This window comes from Phacochoerus africanus, chromosome 6 (genome assembly GCF_016906955.1).
Source record: "Phacochoerus africanus isolate WHEZ1 chromosome 6, ROS_Pafr_v1, whole genome shotgun sequence".
NCBI classification, from domain to species: Eukaryota; Metazoa; Chordata; class Mammalia; order Artiodactyla; family Suidae; genus Phacochoerus; species Phacochoerus africanus.
The window spans coordinates 29,045,828-29,064,732 of record NC_062549.1 but is presented as its reverse complement, the minus strand read 5'-3'; the positions used below and the strand labels follow the sequence as shown (position 1 = coordinate 29,064,732).

General features: G+C 36.7%; 1 long non-coding RNA gene across 1 annotated transcript in view; it reads right to left on the bottom strand.

The window, feature by feature from the left end:
- Positions 1–293: 293 nt before the first annotated feature.
- The window catches only part of LOC125128772 (uncharacterized), a 94,211-nt gene continuing 75,599 nt past the window's right edge, over positions 294–18,905 (bottom strand). The window contains exons 4-5 of the long non-coding RNA XR_007135310.1: positions 748–906; positions 294–358 (exon numbers count right to left, since the gene is read on the bottom strand). This is a non-coding gene — a long non-coding RNA (uncharacterized LOC125128772). The remainder of the gene's footprint in view (positions 359–747; positions 907–18,905) is intronic.

Here is an 18,905-nt window from a genome sequence, read left to right as displayed (position 1 = left end):
CCCTTTTTGCTTTCAAGTGGTACAAAATAATGTGAAATTTTCTGGCCACTCATAGGCTGATTGAGTATGTATAATGAGGAGTCAACCACCAGCTAATCTCCCAGGGCAGACATCCCAGAACTGGTGGGTACATTCCCTTAGAATTAAAGTACCAGGCGAAAGCCTCATAAGGGGGACAAATGGAGGCATTAATCTTGACAAAAACCCAAAAACATTTCTCATTATTTTTATATTTGAAGTGATGTAAAAGAAACTGTGGGAAGAAAAGGTAATTTAAAAGAAGTTGTATACCTAGTATTAAAATAGAGGGGTCTATGTCAAAGTTCAATTCATGGTCCATTCACGAAGGGTCTTCTGTCTAGAAAGTGAATGATATAGAAAATAAATAGTATATTATATTATAATAGTCCTGTGGCATAAACTGTTATTGATTCTCGCAGAGGCTTATGTCCTTAAGTCAAACTATGTCCGTATTTTTTTTTTTAACAAATGCCCCAGAAATACTGGTCCTTGCCAAAATGTACTTCTAAAGGTTAGTGGTCTTAAATTTTTAATTGAGTTTACTTTTTAGAGCAGTTTTTGGTTTAGAAAAACTTGAGGAAAAAGTAAAAAGAGTTTGCATCTAGTCCCTCTCCCCTGCCCCTATTCTTTAGTTTTCCCTATTATTAACATCTTGTACAACAGGGATACTTTGCTACAAGTTATGAAACAATATTGATACATTATTATTAAAAAGGCCATACTTACATTAGGGTTCATCCTTTGCGTTGTATAGTTCTTTGGGTTTTGAAAAATACATAATGTTAGGTAGCCACCATTGCAGTGTTACACGTGATAGTTTCATTGAAGTAAAAGTTCTCTATTTTCCATCCATCCATCCATTCCTCCTTTTCATCCTCCAAAGCTCTGGCAAACACAGATCTTTTTATAGTCTTTATAGTTTTGCCTTTTCTTGAATGTATTACAGTTGAGTTCATACAATAAGTAATCTATTCAGCTTGGCTTCTCACATTTAGTAATATGCATTTAAAATCACATCTTTTCATGACTTGATAGCTTATTTGTATTTACTGCTGAATAATACTGCCTTCAGTGTATATATGCACCATGGTTTATTTATCTATTCATTTTTATTTTATTTTATTTTACTTTATTTTATTCTTTTGTCTTTTTAGGGCCACTCCTGCGGCATATGGAGGTTCCCAGGCTAGGGGCCTAATCCAAGCTGTAGCTGCTGGCCTACACTACAGCCAAAGCAACGCGAGATCCAAGCCACATCTGCAACCTACACCACAGCTCTTGGCAGTACCGGATCCTTAAACCACTGAGTAAGGCCAGGGATCGAACCTGCAACTTCATGGTTCTTGGTCAGATTCGTTTCCACTGGGCCATTATGGGAACTCCTACCCATTCATTTTTAAAGGACATCTTGGAGTTCCTGTCATGGCTCAGTAGAAGCAAATCTGACTAGCATCAATGAGGATGTAGGTTTGATCCCTGGCCTCACTTAGTGGGTTAAGGACCTTGCATTGCTGTGAGCTGTGGTGCAAGCTGGCAGCTACAGCTCTGATTCGACTCCTAGCCTGGGAACCTTCACATGCCATGGGCACGGCCCTAAAAAAAAAAAAAAAGTAAAGGACATATTGATTGCTTTTAGCTTTGTTTAGCTCTGTAACACACCATCATATTTCCAGAGTGGATATTCCATTTTGCATTTCAATCAGAAATGAATGAGATTTCCTATTGCTGCATATCCTTGACAATATTTGGTATTAGTGTTCTGGATTTAACCATTAATAGTTGTACAGTAGTATCTCATTGTTTTAATTTGCAATTTCTTGATGACATATAAGGTTGAGCATCTTCTCATATGCTTATTTGTAAGTATATCATCTTTGGTGAGAGGCTTGTTCAGATCTTTTGCCCACTTCCTAATTGGGTTGTTTGGTTTCTTATTGCTGAGTACTAAGTGTTCTTCACATATTTTTTCTTCTTCTATAGGATATAGAAGATATAGAATATGTGTTTTGCAAAGATTTTCTTCCAGGCAGTGTCTTATCTTTCATTCTCTTTTCATCCTCATTCTAGTATATAGCATAATAATAGGCACAAAGTAGAATCAATAAACATTAATTAAATGAACAAATAAGGTAATGAGGGTCCACTTTCCTTTAGGCATTCCTATTGCTAGCCAAAATTTCTTCCAACCACAGGAAAATCTAATTGCAGATGCATGGTTATCTTTAAAATCCTTTTTTTCAAATATACAGAGCTTCTTGGAAATCTGAAAAGTGTTTGAGTATTATATTAGCCTCAAATTATCTCAACAGAAAACATATGTCTCCTATTGGGATGTCCAGTAGTGAGGAGATAGTAATAATTTGAGGAAAAGGAAGACTGTGTGTTCATGTAGAAAACTTAAAAGAGTTTGGAATAAATGAATTTATCATTATAAAGCAGGTCACTTAAAAAGCACTTTTTTCCCTTGGACTCTTTGTACAAAACCAAGTTTGGCTTCATAATTTTTTTTTCTCTATAGAATAATCCTCCATAAATCCAGTGTTTTCTAGGGATCAGTTATTCAAATGCACATATGTCAGTTTGAGACTTGCTATAACAGTTTATAAAATGAATATGCAATTAACAATAGGAAGAGGGATTATTCTCCATGAAAATCTGTTACTGCATTTTGAAAGGCTATAATTGATGTGCTATAAGAGTCAAAGCAGTGTTTTCCAAAGTGTACCACTTGATCTTTAGATGAAAAGGTGACTTCTTTTACAATAGCTTCTCCAGTCTAATTAGTCTTGAAACTTTTTATAAAATAGGTCATTCCTGTTATAGAGATTATAATGAATATATTATAACATTTAATGTCAAAAATTCTGCAATGAAAAAAGCCACCAGATTTTAACCAGTTTGGCTGTGGAACCCTTCTCCAATTTATGAGTTTCCTCTGATATCTATTACCATCCCGTTAAATACCCTTTGGGGTAGAATTTCTTAAAATACTTTTTTTTTTTTTTTAATCCAAAGAAACCTATTTTGGATTTTTTTCTGAAAATCAGGGAGGATAGAGCAGAAAACTAATGAAGGTCTCCTGCTTGCTTATTTTTTTGTGCTGCATGACAGATTCTGGGGGAGGGAGGCAAGATAGAGACATAGGCAATAATAATGGGTAATAAAGAAGTCCCAATGATCCTTTTGATGGTGTATTTTAAAGTTTATTTGGTGTCTATAATGAAACAAATTTAAAAAGATTAAGAGAATGTCATGGAACTATGGTGGTAAAACACAGGGATGAACAGATACCAATTCCTAGGGTTGGATTTGCATACTGATTCACATTCACCTTTTACATATTTTATGTATATTATCTTATATATATTCTTTTGCTTTTTCTGACCTAAGAATTATAGAGGAAAGGAATTTCATTTCATATTGTATTGCATAGTACATAAAAGTATAGCATATATAATTTGGTGATGACATCAGCCTCCAGTAAAATGTAGTCAGCATGTTATTTAAGCACACTTGTTGCAAATAAAATTCAACCTTAACACTTTGCCATCTGTAAAAGTATTGTATTACATCTTGCTAAAATAAAAACTTCTTTATGTGTTAATGTAACAGTCATTCTGAACCAGTTGTTTTTTAGAATGATGCTTTGAGAAAAGTAATCACAGATTTAACACAAACAGCCAAAAGAAATGGAAGACATGCTTAGCACACCTCATAAAAAACAAGTTACATCTGCAGTGATTTAGGAGACAGACAACGGATTTGAAGATGTTAATAAGCATGGAGCACATCAAAATAAGAAGACTGCCTTGTGTGAGAAGAAAATTAGAATATGGTGTTAAAGAGAATTAAACTGAAATAGATAGATACATTAAATGTATACTGACAGATTTTGAAATACATGAGAAATTTGAAATTATATTATTTATCTTGGGCTACTGTGGCACCCTTACTGTGAATCAGTGTAATCTTCAGAGAAACAATTATATTAGGGAAAAAAAAAAAAACCTAAAAAAAGCATAGTGGCTGGGCTAACTGAACTCTCAGGTCCCTTAAAACCTTATAATATTAACTGCTATAGTACAATAAAAAGCATATAAATGCTTGAGTTGGATTGTGTTTGAATCTTGGTTCTGGCACTTTCTAGTTCTTTTATGATTGAACAACTTATTTAATTTCCCTGAGTCTCAGTTTCCTAGTCAATAAGATGGGTCTTAAAAATAAAATACTTTTCTCGAAGAGCTATTGAATGACTGTGCAGTGCTTAGAAAGATCCAAAAACTTCCAGTAAAACATCAAACAAAAAAGGTCTCATCTAAGGATTAGGATTCAGAATAGCATCAGACTTCTCAGTAGCAACACTGAAAGATAAAAGATGGTAAAACAGGCATCCAAAATCATGAATAAAAATTAATTTCAATCAAGAATTTTGTACCTGGCCAATCTTTCAGTCAGGTATGAGTACATAATAAAGATACCTTCAAAAATGCAAGATATAAAAATTCCAATGAGGGGAGATAGGAGTAACATGGTGAAGTAGAAAGACTGAAGCTCACCTTCTCTCATGAAAATGGCAAAATTACAACCAACTGTTGAAAAACCTTCAACAAAATAGACTGAAAACTATCAAAAAAGAAATCCTACTCTAAAAGCAAAGAGGAGGCAGATTGAGATGGTGGGAGGGGTGATTATGTGATATAAACAACCCTATACCTACCGGGTGGGCAGCCCACAGACTGGAAAGTAACTATATCACAGACCCTGGCCCATAGGAGTGAGAGTTCTGAGTCCCACATCAGGTTCCCACGTCTGAGGATCTGGCATTGGGAGGAGGAATCCCCAGAGCATTTGGTGTTGAGGGCCAGCAGGGCTTGTGTGTATCAGTCCACAAGCATGATGGAAATGGAGACTCTACTCTTAAAGGGTGTAGACAGGATTTCATGTGCACTGGGTCTCAGCGTAAAGCAGGAGATGCCATAGGAATCTGGGTCAGATCTGCCTGTGGCTCTTGGAGGATCTCTTGGGAAAAGAGAGGGCAAAAGTAGCTCACTGGGGGAAGGACATTGGAGGTAAAGGTCTCGGGAACAATCACCAGTGTGAACTTCTCTAGAGGTGGCTATTTTGGAAAAATCTGGCCTCACCCATCAGGGCTAAGAAGCCCAGGCCAAATAACAAACCAGATGGGAACACAGCACTTCCAATCAGCAAACAGGCTCCCTAAAGACCACCCCCTCCCCAGGCACATAGCTGCCTCTAACCTCAGTCAGAGACAAAGCCCCACCCACCAGAGGGATAAGAATCAGCTCTACCTACCAGTGGGCAGGCACCAGTCCCTCTAATCAGGAAGCCTGCAGCAAACCCCCATACCAACTTCAGCCACAAGAGGGGCAGACATCAGAAGCAATAGAGTCTACAACCCTATTGTCTGCGGAAAGGAGACCACACTAAAAATCTATTCAAAGTGAAAAGGCAGAGAATTACGACTCAGACAAAGGAACAAGAAAAAAATTTCAGAGAAAGAGCAAATTGATCTGGAGATTACCAACCTCCATGAAAAAGACTTTAGAGTAATGATAGCAATGATGATTCAAGATCTTGGAAATAGGAGTTCTCATTGTGGCGCAGCAGAAATGAATCTGACTAGGAGCCATGAGGTTGCAGGTTTGATCCCTGGCCTCACTCAGTGGGTTAAGGATCTGGCCTTGCCATGAGCTGTGGTGTAGGTTGCAGATGTGGCTTGGATCCTGCATTGTTGTGGCTATAGTATAGACCAGAAGCTGTAGCTCTGATTCGACTTCTAGCCTAGAAACCTCCATATGCCACGGGTGCGGCCCTAAAAAGCAAAAAAAAAAAAAAAAAAAAGATCTTGGAAATAAACTGGAGGCAAAGATTGAGAAATTACAAGAAACACTGAACAAAAAAACAGAAGATTTAAAGATTAAGCAAGCAGAGATGCAGAATAAAATAACTGAAATAAAGAATTCATTAGAAGGAGCCAACAACAGAATAGAGGAGGCAGAAGAACAAATAAGGGAGGTGGAAGACAGACTGGTGGAAATAACTGACACGGAACAGAAAAAAGAAACTCATTCTATGAGGCCACCATCACCCTGATACCAAAACCAGATAAAGATACCACATAAAAAAGAAAACTACAGGCCAATATCATTGGTGAACATAAATGCAAAAATCTTCAACAAAATACTAGCAAACCAAATCCAATAATACATTAAAAAGGATCATTCACCATTATCAAGTGGGATTTATCCCAGAGACACAAGGATTTTTCAGTATCTGCAAATCAATCAGTGTGATACACACATTAACAAACTGAAGAATAAAAACCATACGATCCTCTCAATACATGCAGAAAAAGCTTTTGACAAAATCCAACACCCATTTCTGATTAAAACCCTCCAGAAAGTGGGCAGAGAGGCAACCTATCTCAACATAATAAAGGCCGTATATGACAAACCCACAACTAACATCATTCTCAATGGTGAAAAGTTGAAGGATTTCCTGCTAAGATCAGGAACGAGGCAAGTACATCCACTCCTGCCACTACTATTCAACATAGTTTTGGAAGTACTACCCATGGCAATCAGAGGAGAAAAAGAAATAAAAGGAATCTAAATTGGAAAGGAAGAAGTAAAACTATCACTGTTTGCAGATGATATGATACTATATTTAGAAAATCCTCACAACACTATCAGAAAACTGTTAGAGCTTATAAATGAATTTGGTAAAGCTGCAGCATACAAAATTAATAAACAGAAATTGACTGCATTTCTATATATTAACGATGAAAGATCAGAAAGAGAATTCAGGAAAACAATCCTATTTACCATCTCATCAAGAAGAATAAAATACCTAGGAATAAACCTACCTAAAGAGACAAAAGAAAAAAAAGGGAGTTCTTGTCATGGCTCAGTGGTTAGCTAACCTGACTAGCATCCCTGAGGATGTGGGTTCGACTCCTGGCCTTGCTCAGTGGGTTGGGGATCCGGCATTGCCATGAGCTGTGGTGTAGGTCACAGGTGTGGCTCAGATCCCATGTTGTTGTGGCTCTGGTGTAGGCCAGCAGCTACAGCTCTGACTGGACTCCTAGCCTGGGAACCCCCATATGTCGCAGATGTGGCCCTAAAAAGACCAAAAAAAAAAAAGAGAGAGAGAGAGACAAAAGACCTGTACTCTGAAAACTATAAGATGCTGATGAAAGAAATTAAAGTCGACACAAACAGATGGACAGATACACCATGCTATGAGATTGGAAGAATCAATATTGTCCCAAAATGACTATACTGCCCAAGGCGATCTACAGATTCAATTTAATCCCTATCAAATTATCAATGGCATTTTTCAAGAACTAGAACAAAATATTTTAAAGTTTGTTTGGGAGTTCCCATCAGGAGTGGCTCAGCAGTAACAAATCTGACTAGTATCCATAGGATGCAGATTCTATCCCTGGCCTTGCTCAGTGGGCTAAGGATTCAGCACTGCCATCAGCTGTGATGTAGGTCACATATGTGGCTTGCATGTGGCATTGCTGTGGCTCTGATTCAACCCTTAGCCTGGGAACCTACATTTGCCATGGTGTGGCCCTAAAAAGATTAAAAAAAAAAAGGTTTGGAAGCACAAAAGACCCAAAATAGCCAAAGCCATCCTGAGAAAGAAAAATGGAACTAGAGGAATCAGGCTCCCTGACTTCAGACTCTACAACAAAGCTACAGTCACAAAACAATATGATAGTGGCACAAAAACAGAATTATAGATCAGTGGAACAGGATAGACAAGCCCAGAATTAAACCCACACACCTACAGCCAACTAATCTATGACCAAGGAGGTAAGAAAATACAACAGAAAAAAGTCCCTTCAAAAAGTGGTGCTGGGAAAACTGGACAGCTCCATGTAAAAGAATGAAATTAGAACATTCCCTAACACCATACACAAAAATAAACTCAAAATGTGATTAAAGACCTAAATATTAAGACCAGATTCTACAAAATTTTTAGAGGAAAACATAGGCTGAACACTCTGACATAAACCACAGCAGTATCTTCTCAGATACACCTTCTAGAGCCATGACAAGTAAAAGAAAAATAAACAAATGGGACCTAATTAAACATCAAATTTTTTGCACATCAAAGGAAACCCTAAACAAAACAAAACAACAACCCACATAATGAGAGAAAATATTTGCAAATGAAGTGACTGACAAGGGAGTTAATCTCCAAATTACATAATTACCAATACTCAATACAAAAGAAAAACAAACAACCCCTTCAAAAAATGGGCAGAAGATATAAACAGACAACTCTCCAAAGAAGACATATGGATGGCCAAAAAAACACATTAAAATATGTTCAATATCACTAATAACTAGAGAAATGAAAATCAAAACCACTATGAGGTACCACCTTACACCAGCCAGGGTCATCATCCCAAAAAAAAAAAAAATCTAAAAACGATAAATGCTGGAGAGGGTGTTGAGAAAAGGTAACTCTCTTATACTGTCAATGGGAATGTAAATTGGTGCAACCACTATGGAAAATGGTGTGGAGATTCCTCAAAAAACTAAAAATAGAATTACCATATGATTCAGCAGTCCTACTCCTGGGCATCTTTCCAGAGAAAACCATGAGTTAAAAAGATACATATAACCCAGTGTTCACTGTAGCACTGTATACAACAGGCAAGACACAGAAGCAATCTTAATGTCCAACAACAGAGGAGTGGATAAAGAAGATGTATACTTATATAAAATGGAATATTACTCAGCCATAAAAAGGAATGAAATAATGGCATTTTCAGCAACATAGATGGACCTAGAAGCTATCTTGCTATGTTAGTCAGACACTGAGAGGCAAACATCATGTTATCACTTCTATATCGAACCTAAAAAAAGGATACAATGAATTTACTTCCAGAATAGAAAATGACTCACAGGCTTTGAAAAGCTTATGGTTACCAAAGGAGACAGGTTGGGAGGAGGGGTGGGCTGGGGGTTTGGGACGGAAATGTTGTAAAATTATGTTGTGACAATTGCTGTACAACTATAAGCATAGTAAAATTTATTGTATTAAAAAAAATTCCAGTGAGAGTTCCTACTGTGGTGCAGCGGGTTAAGAATCTGACTGCAGGAGTTCCCATTGTGGCTCAGTGGTTAACGAATCTGACTATGAACCATGAGGTTGTGGGTTCGATCCCTGGCCTTGCTCAGTGGGTTAAGGATCCAGTGTTGCTGTGATCTGTGGTGCAGGCTGCAGACGGCTCAGATCCCACCTTGGTGTGGCTGTGGTGTAGGCCGGCGGCTACAGCTCCGATTGGACCCCTAGCCTGGGAACCTCCATGTGCCTCGGGAGCGGCCCTAAAAATGGCAAAAAAAAAAAAAAAAAAAAAAAAAAAAGGAATCTGACTGCAGAGGCTCAGAGTGCTGTGGAGGTGAGGGTTTGCTCTCCTGCCAGGAGCAGTGGTTTAAAAGATCCCAAATTGCAGCAACACCTTAGGTTGAAATTGCAGCTCAGATTCAACCCTGGCCTGGAAACTTCCACATGCTGCTGGTGTGCCCACTAAAAAAAAAAAAAAAAAAAATCCAATCACCCTTTCCGGGAAACTACTCAAGGATAACTTCCAGAAGACAAGAACGTAAATTAAGAAAGAAAAGTTTAGTCTCAGCAAATCTCCTGCTACCACACTCACAAGAGAATGATGTACAACCCAGAAATCTATTTCATTAATATTTAATGATAAGCATCATGATCATGTACCCTAGAACACTGTTTATTATCTGGCCATTGTATTCAATCCCTAATGGAAAATCTACATAAGAAAGATAATCATAATAAGAAAGTTGTTTTTTTGTAAATACAAATCAAAGTGAAGGAAGATATTCATGATGGCCAATATACTCATGTCCACTATCAGGATATAATAAAAAAGAAAGCCTTTTGGGGTGGGGAAGAAGATAATGTCTTCTTATTCAAAGTATTGTTCTGCACTTAATTGTTGCCCTCTCTGTTAAGTCATTCTTTCTATAACTGGATTAAACCTATGGCTTTACCTTTTTGGAGGGTTTTCAAAATGTCCTCAGTCATATACTTACAAGCTATCTTTTTAGAGTGGACTACCTCTATACTTCAATGATTATGTATGATTATTATTCTTTCATTCAAACAAACTGTATTTCTAATGAGGGCATCTCACCATAGCCCTGTGTGTATTGACTACGTATATACCCTGACAAACTGAATACAAGTAATAAGAATTATCCAATAGAATCATCACAAAACAAACCTGCATTTGGGAATATTCAGCGAATATTTTGTAGCAAGAAACAGAAACTAGCGGAAGTAAAGAGCTATTATTATGATGATAGATCTTATAGTATACAAGAAAAAGCTAAGAAAATTTCTGAATGGATAAGATCACTGAGGACCTCAGCAGCAAAAGATCCTGAATCACTACCATAGGGTTCCACTATTTTGGGAACTCAGTTATACTACATGCTAGGATTTTAGTCTTAATATGACTTAGTTACACTTCATATAAGCATTATTTTTCTGTTCCCCAATCTCTTTGGTTTTTGAACATGTACTTTCTAAAGGTGGAGTGTATATATATATATCCTTGAGCAGTCACAACCACTTTTGTAATCATATCACATACACACACACACGCTAACCATTTAAATTCATCTGGCAAAAAAAAAGTAGAACAAAATTTGGTATAATTTCAGGAAAGAGTAACTTTTGATAGGGATATTTTTTTAAAATGTCAGATTAAAAAGCACTGTGTCGAAATACAAGGTCAATCCAATGTTCCTGTGTCGGATTGTTAAATTTGAACTATTCTTTACCAGTGATGCTATAACCACTAATCCCAGTCACCTTGACCCTTTGTATCATTAGTCACAGTGGGGACTGCTGTCGTGTGAATGGATCAATGCAAATCCACCCCATTACTGAAATACTATCCCAAGTTGCATGCCCTATAGTAGGTAAGGGTTAACATCTTGATTTATAAGGAGTTAATTATAACCACCATTGAAACTAAAATCAAGAGCCGGAATTAAAACAAGTTTAAAGACAATCTAAAAATGTGGAAAGACTAGAGAATAGAGCAACTTGGAAAAGGGAAAACTAGTGTGAAGGAAAAGGTAGAAAGGAAAGCCATCATCCAGATAGAGGATAAAGGGAACAGGAAAATAGAGAAAAGAGAAATGAAATATTGCAGATGCACTGTACTTTGAAAAGTTGAGCTAACTTCATACAAACTATCACATTTTAAGGCTCTGTTTAAAAAGACAGCGATCTAGAAACCATTTTTGAGGACTCCATTTTCTTCACCACACAAATTGTAAATGTCTCTCTTTAAATAAGGGGGCTATATAGCTACACTGAATGACATGAAACTTGTTTCAAATGAGGGACTAATATTTTCAAATTTATATATAATAGGCAGAGTTTCTTAATCTGGAATACATGGTCTCTCAAGTGATCCATAGACAGAATTCTACAGGATCTGTAAACTTGGATTGGAAATATATCTTTATTAACAGTCAACTAAAAATGAGCATTTCCTCTAATTATGAATGTAAATAATAAACCACAGTATTCCTAGGAACTTATTTATTTAATTAATTAATTTATTTGCTTTCTTAGGGCCATGCCTGCAGCATATGGAAGTTACCAGGCTAGGGGTTGAATCAGAGCTGAAGCTGCCAGCCATAGACACAGCCACAGCCACAGCAATGCAGGATCCAAGCTGCGTCTGCAACCTACACCACAGCTCATGGCAACGCCAGATCCTTAACCCACGGAGCGAGGCCAGGGATCAAACCTGCATTCTCATGGATACTTCTTAACCCGCTGAGCCACAACGGGAACTCCCAGGAACTCATATTTATGTCATATTATATAATTGTTGCAGATATATCAAGCTAACATTTAAGCTTGTTACTTCTTTGAAATTACATTAGTTATTAGACCTGCTCCTGGAGATTGTTATTGTGTCAATAAACAAAACATTTTTATTACTGTATCACAAATTTTTTTTCTTTTTAATATTTTGATAACTGTATTCCAATATAATTGGTTTCCTTTGTACTACTATGTATTTTACATTAGGCATCTAAAGACATTATTGTGAGAAGTATTTTCATGAGCTTCACTAGACTGCCAGAAATTCTATGGAATGAAATTTCAAGATTCCTGATTAAGGAGGCTCACAATATCAGATAGTATTTTAAAGAAGAAAAAAAATAGCAAATAGTATCAAAGTATGTAAGTAAAAAGCAGAAGTACCTTGTTATCTTCACAGATTCCTATTACCCAGTTTGCTCTTTGGTGTGTATTCTTCCTCATGTTTTCTAATCATATTAAAAATACTATGAGATATTAGAATACCTATTATAGACATTAAAAATTTCTTATAGAGCCTTAAAAAATGTAAAAACAGAATAAGAATGTACAAAATGTCCTACAACACGGTTTTTAAATTTAACAGGAGATTGTGGATATTTCTCCATATCACTACATGTAAATTTACCTCATTTTATTGGCCACACCCATGGCATGCAGAAGGTCCTGGGCCAGCAACTGAACCCACGCCACAGCAGTAACCAGAGCCACAGCAGTGATAATGCCAGGTCCTTAGCCTGCTAAGCCACCAGAGAACTCGTATGTCATTTTTAAAAAAAATTGTGTCAATATTTCATGCTATTGTTATACCACAAATTACTTAATTGGTCTTCTATTAATGAGTATTTAGATCTATTCAAACAAATTGCAGTGAACATCCTATTCACAGAAGTGGTACTGAAAATATTTAATAATCCTTATGTCATGGACAATGACCAATAAAAATAGAACACAGTTTTAGTGGTAGATGGAGGTTGCAGTGATCCCATGCTAGACTAGGCATTCATTCTTTATTTCTGGGTCACAAAGAAGTCCATGGCAGAGGGTAAGGTGGCTGAGGCATTGGATGAAGAACTCAACTCAAGGTGCAGCAACCATTTTAACAACCTGCATAGCTATAACATTGCCTTCTGGTTGAATGTAAATTATGATTGCACATATATCAACATTTCTGTCAGTCCATCCATTAATAGCTAGAGTGCAGTTGCTAGATCAATGGAAATTTACATTTATATTCAGATAAATAATGCCAAATTGCCTTTCAAAAAGTTCTCTAATTTTTTAAGAAAGTTTCACAAAAAATATTTTTCATCTTTGTCTACATTCACAAAGAAACTTCAATACTTAATATTATCAAATTACAATCCTTGCTTAATGCCTATTTATAGAAATTTGTATCACTCTCCTTTATTTAACATTTTTAAAAATTGACTGAGATTCACCATCTTTTCATAGGTTTGTATGATTAGTGTTTCATTTTTCTGAGGCCTGCCACTTTGAGTCCTTCGTGCATTCTGATATTAAGAGTTTTTTGCTCTTCAAATTGAGTTAAAAAATGTGTATTAAGAAAATTAGTTCTTTTTTCTAACATATTTGTCACGTTAATTTTTTCAGTTTGTATCTTTTGGCTTTACTGATCTTTTTAAATAGAGAGAAAATTTTCATTTCTCTGTAGTCAAAATTATCAGTCTTTTCCTTCTGAATTCTGGGTCTTGAGTCACTTTTTAAAAGCCTTTCCTATTCCAATTTTATTAAAAACAGTCATCTGAGTTTTTTAAAACTACTTTTATGGCTTTAGTTTAAATTGTTTTGATCCATCTGGAATTTATTTTAGTATAATGAGTGAGGTAGGACTCTAGCTTAATTATTTTCCAAATGGCTAGCCAGTCATCCCAACACTACTTATTGACTAATCAGTCTTACTCCCCAAGATTATATTAAATTCTCAAATGCACTTACATCCATTTTTAGACTTTCTGATCTGTTCCATTGATATTTTTATTCCTTTTCTAGTGTCATACTATTTTAATTACTTTAACTTTATATTTCAACCTTTACCCAGGATGTCACACTTTGGTATTCCGTCAGATTTATCTCAGTAATTTGATGCATCCAATCATCTTCCATAAAATCTTTTGAATTGCTTTTTTACACTTCAAAAAACTACTTGCTAACTGGAATCAGGGTGAATTCATAAATTAAATTAGAGATAATTGATATTACAATAATAAAGTTTTCTGTAAAAGAAAATTTTACGTCTTCCCATATATAGACATCTTCAGGAGAATTTTAATTTTTTTTAAAAGCTTATTTCTAGTTTTTTGATTGTCAATTCAATTGCAAACTGGATTTTTTCTTTTCTTTTCTTTTTTCCACTTAGGGCTACACCCATGGCATATGGAAGTTCCCAGGCTAGGGGTTAAATCATAGCTGCAGCAGTCAGCCTACACTACAGCCGCAGCAACACCAGATCCAAGCCAAGTCTGCAACCTACACTGCAGCTCACAGCAACACCAGATCCTTAACCTTCTGGGCAAGGCCAGGGACTGAATCTGCATTCTCATGGATACTAGTCAGGTTCTTAACCTGCCGAACCACAATGGGAAATGTGGATTTTTCTTTCCATATAATCTCAAACTAACTTTTTGGTTGTTGGGAAAGTTAATTAATTAATTAATATTATTATTAAATTATTTATTTATATATAATATATATTTATTTGTGTGTGTATATATATATATTTTGTCTATATGCCCATGGCATATGGAAGTTCCCAAGCCAGGGATCAAACCTGTGCCACAGTTGCAGCAACACCAGATCTTTAACCTGCTGAACCACAGGGGAACTTATGTGATTTTATTTATTTATTTATTCATTTATTTATTTATACTTTATTTATTTATATTTTTATTTATTTATTTATTTATTTATTTATTTATTTTTGGCCAAGCCCAAGGCATGTGAAAGTTCCCAGGCCAGGGATCTACACCAGCAACGACCAGAGACATAGCAGTGACAACGCTAGATCCTTAACCTACTGAACCACCAAGGAAATCCAATGATTTACTTTTTTAAACTAGTATGTTTAGTGAGTTCTAATTTTTCCCATTATTTACTTGCTTTTGTTGGGTTTTCTAAACAACCACAATACCACTTGCAAATATTTTCTCTTCTCTCACACTATCTGTAGTTTTTATTTAGTTTTCTCCTCTAATTTCATTTTTAAAACAGGAAAAGCATCCACACAATAGGAAATAGATGGGGAATTTCTCCAGAGACAAAGCTTTGTCAAGATCCTTGGGTAAAATAAAGTCTAAGTATACCTATTCCTGTTCAAGCAAGCTACTTTTGAATATAGTCTTTACTGTGTAAATAATCCTTGGTCATATTTTCAAGTTCAGTGCATACCTCTTGCCCTATAATTGCTCTAATAATTTTAAAATAAAAACCTGATATCTGTGGACAGTTATAAATAACCAAAATGGAAGTTGTTCACACCATGCTTTCAAAATGCACTTGTTTAGCTTTACTTTGCCAATAACTTAAACCATATGGAAAGTGCAAATTCTCCTCCACAAACACACTCTACAAGTGGCATACACAATAAATGATAGCGTTTAACAAGTTTGTACCAGTTTATTTCTTTTCAGAGACAGAAAAGCCAGTTGTTACAATCAGGGTAAAGTGAAAAAACATGTACCTTACCAAATCCAAGAATTATTATTATTTTTTTTGCCTGTGTTAAATCATATTTATACAATAGCAGCTTTGCTAGACAGGTTGCGATATAGCCACTCCTATTCCCTCTGCTCCCATTCCAGAAGCTGAGGGATCAGTGACATAGTGGTGATGAAGTTAATATTAAATATCATTTGGTGATGAGGTTGATAACTTTTAGGAGCATGAAGCTGAAGACACTGATGGACTTCCAGATGTTCTGACCAGTTGTTCTGAAAATCAACTTGAGAAACTAAAGGCTGAGCTTCACTGCACATTAAAATCAACAACTCAGGCTTGTCAGCTGAGATGCTATAGGTCAGATATAGAGACAAGACATGAATAGGAGTAATATACAGAAACTAATTTCTCAAACCATTGCCTCCCTCTCCCCTTTCTCTAATAGTGAAGGGAGTGGAAGTAAAAGTACTTAAGGATACTCAGATTTGAACTGTGAACTTTTTTTTTTTTTTTTTTGCATGGGATAAAATAACCCTTCTGTTGTTCTTATGTGTACCCTGATTCTTTTCCCATATATTGAACACTTGGGCTTGAAGCATGAGCACAGAGAGAGGTAAGACATTGAAAGTGATGCATGTTATAGGTTAAATAAAACCAACTTATGATTGCTTGAAAGTCAAGGAGTTCTCCAGCTAGTTAATTCTACTATCTTTCCAGGTGAACACAAATGGCTCTTACCTACACTCACTGTAGAATTGTATTTTCCCACTTTGAGGGAAGAGTTAAATTGATGATTTGATAATATTTAATATTTTAAATTTATTTCTCTTGAAGATTTAATTCTCTTTGAGGGTGCTAATCTAAATAACTTATAAAAAATTCTGATTAATTTTGGTGACATTGTCAATGATCATAATCCAGGTTTAGGGGATCTTGAAACCAATGAGAAACAGAAAGCTTTTCATAAGAACCAGGAGCATAAGAAGAGAAAAGAGACAGAGAGGAGAAAGGACAAATTAACAGTCTATATTTTGAGTGTTGAAAAGGTAAAGTTAAAGTAAGATAAGCAATGCTGTAGTCTGAGATGGTGCTGCATAGGCAGTTATGTACACTGTGGCTATTAAGCTACAGTTGAGTGCCAAGTTCTAAAAAAACTGAAACAAGATAGATTCTTCATTACAGTGATGTTCAATTTGTTCAGCTAATCAAGCAGCCATAACTTTTGCTTTTCTGGGTCCTTCCATCCCCAAATAGTTACACATTAACACCATTATATGGCCAGGAACAATTTTATTATCAGAAACCAGGACGGTATTACAGGTGTAAGAGTTTCTAAATCTCAAAAATAATAGTACATAAAATTTAAAATAAAATTATGCATTTGGGAGGATGATATTATCTACCCCCCTTACCCAATGTAATATAAAGGATGAGTTTTACTACTTGAGTAATAATTCTAAATTTAATTATTTTGTGTCAAATGATTTTGATATTTGCCAAAAGATAAAGGCAGACATCAAAACTTTAAGAAAGTGTTCTAGAAAAACTTAATCTTGAGAAACTTCGTTCACTAAATTACATTCACTGGGATTTGGATAAAGAAAGAAAAGTTGAGATAGAAACAGTCTTTCTTCGTGTGTTTGTGTTTAAAGACATGCCCAGTAACTATTCCTTGTATTTAGGGTGTCCTTTTTTTCCCTAGTAAAATATTGAAGTAGAAATAAAATCCCTCTATAATTTCTTAGGCAATTAAAATTTTATGTTAGTTATGCTGATGAAAATCACTCCCATTTTGTAAGTACTGGGAAGCTTTGTTGCCTCTTCAGTGAATTAATAGGGACTTTTTTCAGTAGTAAGAAATGGAATCATAAACTAAATGAGGCCAAGGCTCTGGACTGGCAGACTTGGGACAGTAATTGATTACACAGCATCTTATTTTGAAAGCAGGATTCTGAGATGCCTGGTCTTTTCTGCCCATTTGGCTGTGGGAACATTGGAAAGCCAGGCCTTCTCTCCTCCAGGAAGGATGTTGGAGGAGCCTCTTTAGGAGAAATGGCTGTTCTCAAAGACTTCTAAATATCTAAAGATTCTGAAGTTGGAAGAAGAGCTCTCCATCAGGTGGCCATGAGCCAGCGAGACTAGACTCAGCACAGAGGACAAGAAACAAACAGGCTTTTGAAAAGACCTTGACCTTTTCTTCCCCCATCAGGAGTACACAGAGGAGGCTCTGGTGTCAGCCCAGGAGAGAAAGAACAATTTATTGGTCACTAATTCGGAGCCAACAACAGCATCCTGCGAAAGACCATCCCAACTTTATAATGTGTGGACAGAAATGCAAGGGAACATGGGAAATTGAACATAATTGACAGAGACAAGATTCTGAAGTAGAAGGACTCACGATCACCTTCTCTCACAAAAACACCAAAATTAAAACTAATCATTGAACAACCATCAACAAAATAGACTGGATGCTACCAAAAAAGATATCCTATATCCAAAGACAAAGAACAAGTCTCATCAAGATGGCAGGAGGGGTGCTTTCATGATATAAGTAATCCCATAACTGCCCAGTGGGTGACCCACAGACTGGAAAATAACTACATTGCAGAGGCTCTCCCACAGGAAAGTTTGGAGCTCCATGTTGGGTTCCCATGCCTGGGGGTCTGGCATTGGGAGGAGGGGTCCTGGAGCATTTGGCATTGAAGGCTAGTGAGGCTTAAGTGCAGAAGCTCCACAGGACTAGGGGAGACAGAAACTTCACTCTAGGAGGGCACACAGGGTTTCATGTGCACTGGATCACAGGGCAAAGCAGGAAATCTATAAGAATCTGGATCAAGCCCACCTGGAGGTCTTGGAAGGTCTCCTAGGAGAGCGGGGGTGGCTGTGGCTCACTGTGGGGGCAGGACATTGGAGGTGGAGGTCCCAGGAATAATCATCAGTGTGACCTCCCCTGAGGCTGCCATTTTGGAAAAATTTGGCCCCATCCATCAGGGCTGAGAAGCCCCAGGACAGACGACAAAAAGGGTGCAAACACAGCTCCACACATCAGCAAATAGAGTGCCCCTTATCACACCCTGAGACAAAGCCCCACCCACCAGAGGGGTAAGAATCAGCTCCACCTACCAGTGGGTAGGCACCAGTCCTTCCCATCAGGAAGTCTACAACAAGCCCCTGCATCAATCAACTTCACCCACAAAGAGGCAGACATCAGAAGAAAGAGAGGCTACAACCCTCTAGCCTGCAGAAAGGAGACCACACAAAAAGCTCTACAAAATGAAAAGTCAGAG